Genomic DNA, 4,208 nt, shown 5'->3' with positions numbered 1-4,208 from the left:
CATATTAAAAATTTTGGAATCCTTATTTTTCTTTTTCAAAATAATTTTCGAAAAATATAAAATAAAAAATAAAAATCCAAAAAAAATTAGAAAGTCATAAAAAAAATATATTTTTGTGTTCTTGTTTGAGTCTTGAGTCATGTTATAAGTTTGGTGTCAATTGCATGTGCATCTTGCATTTTTCAAAAAAATCATGCATTCATAGTGTTCTTCATGATCTTCAAGTTGTTCTTGGTAAGTCTTCTTGTTTGATCTTGATGTTTTCTTGTTTTGTGTTATATGGTGTTTTTCATATGCATTCTTGAATTCTTAGTGCCTAAGCATTAAAGATTTCTAAGTTTGGTGTCTTGCATGTTTTCTTTGCATTAAAAATTTTTCAAAAATATGTTCTTGATGTTCATCATGATCTTCATAGTGTTCTTGGTGTTCATCTTGACATTCATAGCATTCTTGCATGCATCACATGTTTTGATCTAAAATTCTCATGCATTGCACCATTTCCATGTTTCTCTCTCTCATCATTAAAAATTCAAAAATAAAAAAAAAACTTTCCCTTTTTCTCTCATAAATTTCGAAAATTAGATTTGACTTTTTCAAAAAATTTTAAAATCTAGTTGTTTTTATGAGTCAAATTAAATTTTCAATTTAAAAATCTCATCTTTTTCAAAATCTTTTTCAAAAATCAAATCTTTTTCATTTTTCTTAGTTATTTTCGAAAATTATAAAAATGTTTCTCAAAAATCTTTTTCTTATTTTTATATCAAATTTTCGAAAATAACATAATCAATTAATGTTTTGATTCAAAAATTTCAAGTTTGTTACTTACTTGTTAAGAAAGATTCAAACTTTAAGTTCTAGAATCATATCTTGTGATTCCTTGTGAATCAAGTCATTAATTGTGATTTTAAAAATCAAATCTTTTTCAAAATTAATTTCAATCATATCTTTTCAAAAATATCTTCTTATCTCATCTTTTTTTCAAAAAAAAAAATTTGATTTCAAAATATCTTTTCTAACATCCTAACTTCTTATCTTTTCAAAATTTGTTTCAACTAACTAACTAAATTTTTGTTTGTTTCTTATCTTTTTCAAAACTACCTAACTAACTCTCTCTCTCTAATTTTCGAAAATATCTCCCTCTTTTTCAAAAACTCTTTTTAATTAATCAATTATTTTAATTTTTGATTTTAATTTTCGAAAATTACTAACCTTTTTTCAAAAAAACTATTTTCGAAAATCACTAACCCTTTTTCAAAAATAATTTTCAAAAATTCTTCTCTCTCATCTCCTTCTAATTATTTATTCATCTACTAACACTTCTCTTCATCTCACATCACTGCTCCTATCCTTACCCTTGTGTTTGGATTCTTCATTCTTCTTCACCCCTATTCCTTTTCTTCTTCTACTAACAATAAGGAACCTCTTTACTGTGACATAGAGGATTCCTCTTCTTTTTTTTTCTCTTCTCTTTCTTATGAGCAGGGACAAAGAAAAAGGCATTCTTGTTGAAGATGATCCAGAACCTGAAAGGACTCTGAAGAGGAAACTAAGAGAAGCTAAATTACAATAATCCAGAGACAACCTTATTGAAAATTTCGAACAAGTAAAGGAGATGGCAGCCGAACCCAACAACAATAATGCAAGGAGAATGCTTGGTGACTTTACTACACCTAATTCCAATTTACATGGAAGGAGCATCTCCATTCCTGCCATTGGAGCAAACAACTTTGAGCTGAAACCTCAGCTAGTTTCTCTGATGCAGCAGAACTGCAAGTTTCATGGACTTCCATCTGAAGATCCTTTTCAGTTCTTAACTGAATTCTTGCAGATCTGTGATACTGTTAAGACTAATGGAGTAGATCCTGAAGTCTACAGGCTCATGCTTTTCCCTTTTGCTATAAGAGACAGAGCTAGAGTGTGGTTGGACTCTCAACCCAAAGATAGCCTGAACTCTTGGGATAAGCTGGTCACGGCTTTCTTAGCCAAGTTCTTTCCTCCTCAAAAGCTTAGTAAACTTAGAGTGGACGTTCAGACCTTCAGATAGAAAGAAGGTGAATCCCTCTATGAAGCCTGGGAGAGATACAAAGGACTGACCAAAAAATGTCCTACTGACATGCTTTCAGAATGGACCATCCTGGATATCTTCTATGATGGTTTGTCTGAATTGGCAAAGATGTCATTGGATACTTCTGCAGGTGGATCCATTCACCTAAAGAAAACACCTGCAGAAGCTCAAGAACTCATTGACATGGTTGCTAATAACCAGTTCATGTACACTTCTGAAAGGAATCCTGTGAATAATGGGACACCTATGAAGAAGGGAGTTCTTGAAATTGATACTCTGAATGTCATATTGGCTCAGAACAAAATATTGACTCAGCAAGTCAATATGATTTCTCAGAGTCTGAATGGAATGCAAGCTGCATCTAACAGTACTCAAGAGGCATCTTCTAAGGAAGAAGCTTATGATCCTGAGAACCCTACAATAGCAGAGGTGAATTACTTAGGTGAACCTTATGGAAACACCTATAACCCATCATGGAGAAATCATCCAAATCTCTCATGGAAGGATCAAAGGCCTTAACAAGGCTTTAATAATGGTGGAAGAAACAGGTTTAGCAATAGCAAGCCTTTTCCATCATCCACTCAGCAACAGACAGAGAATTCTGAGCAGAATCCATCTAGCTTAGCAAACTTAGTCTCTGATCTATCCAAGGTCACTGTAAGTTTCATGAATGAAACAAGGTCTTCCATTAGAAATTTAGAAGCACAAGTGGGCCAGCTGAGTAAAAGGATCACTGAAATCCCTCCTAGTACTCTCCCAAGCAATACAGAAGAGAATCCAAAAGGAGAGTGCAAGGCCATTGACATAAGCACCATGGCCGAACCTGTAAGGGAAGGAGAGGACATGAATCCCAAGGAGGAAGACCTCCTGGGACGTCCAGTGATCAATAAGGAGCTTCCCTCTGAGGAACCAAAAGACTCTGAGGCTCATCTAGAGACCATAGAGATTCCATTGAACCTCCTTATGCCCTTCATGAGCTCTGATGAGTATTCCTCTTCTGAAGAGAATGAGGATGTCACCGAAGAGCAAGCTGCCAAGTACCTTGGTGCAATCATGAAGCTGAATGCCAAATTATTTGGTATTGAAACTTGGGAAGATGAACCTCCCTTGTTCACCAATGAACTAAGTGATCTGGATCAACTGACATTGCCTCAGAAGAGACAAGATCCTGGAAAGTTTATAATACCTTGTACCATAGGCACCATGATCTTTAAGGCTCTGTGACCTTGGTTCAGGAATAAACCTCATGCCCCTCTTTGTAATAGAGAAACTGGGAATCTATGGGGTGCAAGCTGCTAAAATCTCATTAGAGATGACAGACAATTCAAGAAAACAGGCTTATGGACAAGTAGAGGACGTGCTAGTAAAGGTTGAAGGCCTTTACATCCCTGCTGATTTCATAGTCCTGGATACTGGAAAGGAAGAGGATGAATCCATCATCCTAGGAAGACCTTTCCTGGCCACAACAAGAGCTGTGATTGATGTGGACAGAGGAGAATTGATCCTTCAAGTAAATAAGGACAACCTTGTGTTTACAACTCAAGGATCTCTCTCTGCATCCATGGAGAGGAAGCATAAAAAGCTTCTCTCAAAGCAGAGTCAAACAAAGCCCCCACAGTCAAACTCTAAGTTTGGTGTTGGGAGGCCACAACCAAACTCTAAGTTTGGTGTCAAACCCCCATATCCAAACTCTAAGTTTGGTGTTGGGAGGTCTCAACAAAGCTCTGCACATTTGTGAGGCTCCATGAGAGCCCACTGTCAAGCTATTGACATTAAAGAAGCGCTTGTTGGGAGGCAACCCAATGTTTATTTATCTAATTTTGTTTTTGTTTTTCATGTTTTCTTAGGTTCATGATCATGTGGAGTCACAAAATAAACGAAAAATTTAGAAACGGAATCAAAAACAGCAAAAGAAAAATCACACCCTGGAGGAAGCACCTGTCTGGCGTTCAACGCCAGAACAGAGCATGGTTCTGGCGCTGAACGCCCAAAATGGGCAGTGTCTGGGCGCTGAACGCCCAAAATGGGCATCATCTGGGCGCTGAACGCCAGAATGGCACCCTGGAGAAAAGCTGGCGCTGAACGCCCAGAACAAGTATGGTTCTGGCATTCAACGCCAGAAATGGGCAACAAATGGGTGTTG

The 4,208-nt window shown here is 36.6% G+C and overlaps 1 non-coding gene across 1 annotated transcript; it reads right to left on the bottom strand.

Moving 5' to 3' along the window:
- Window positions 1–2,011: 2,011 nt before the first annotated feature.
- Window positions 2,012–2,119, bottom strand: LOC148543879 (small nucleolar RNA R71). Its single transcript, XR_015900785.1, has one exon. It is a non-coding gene; the product is annotated as a small nucleolar RNA R71 (small nucleolar RNA).
- Between the last annotated feature and the right edge of the window lie 2,089 nt (window positions 2,120–4,208).

The sequence above is a fragment of the Arachis ipaensis genome, chromosome B9 (genome assembly GCF_059453495.1).
Source record: "Arachis ipaensis isolate K30076 ecotype BB chromosome B9, ASM5945349v1, whole genome shotgun sequence".
NCBI lineage: Eukaryota > Viridiplantae > Streptophyta > Magnoliopsida > Fabales > Fabaceae > Arachis > Arachis ipaensis.
This window is presented reverse-complemented; position numbering and strand designations above follow the sequence as displayed.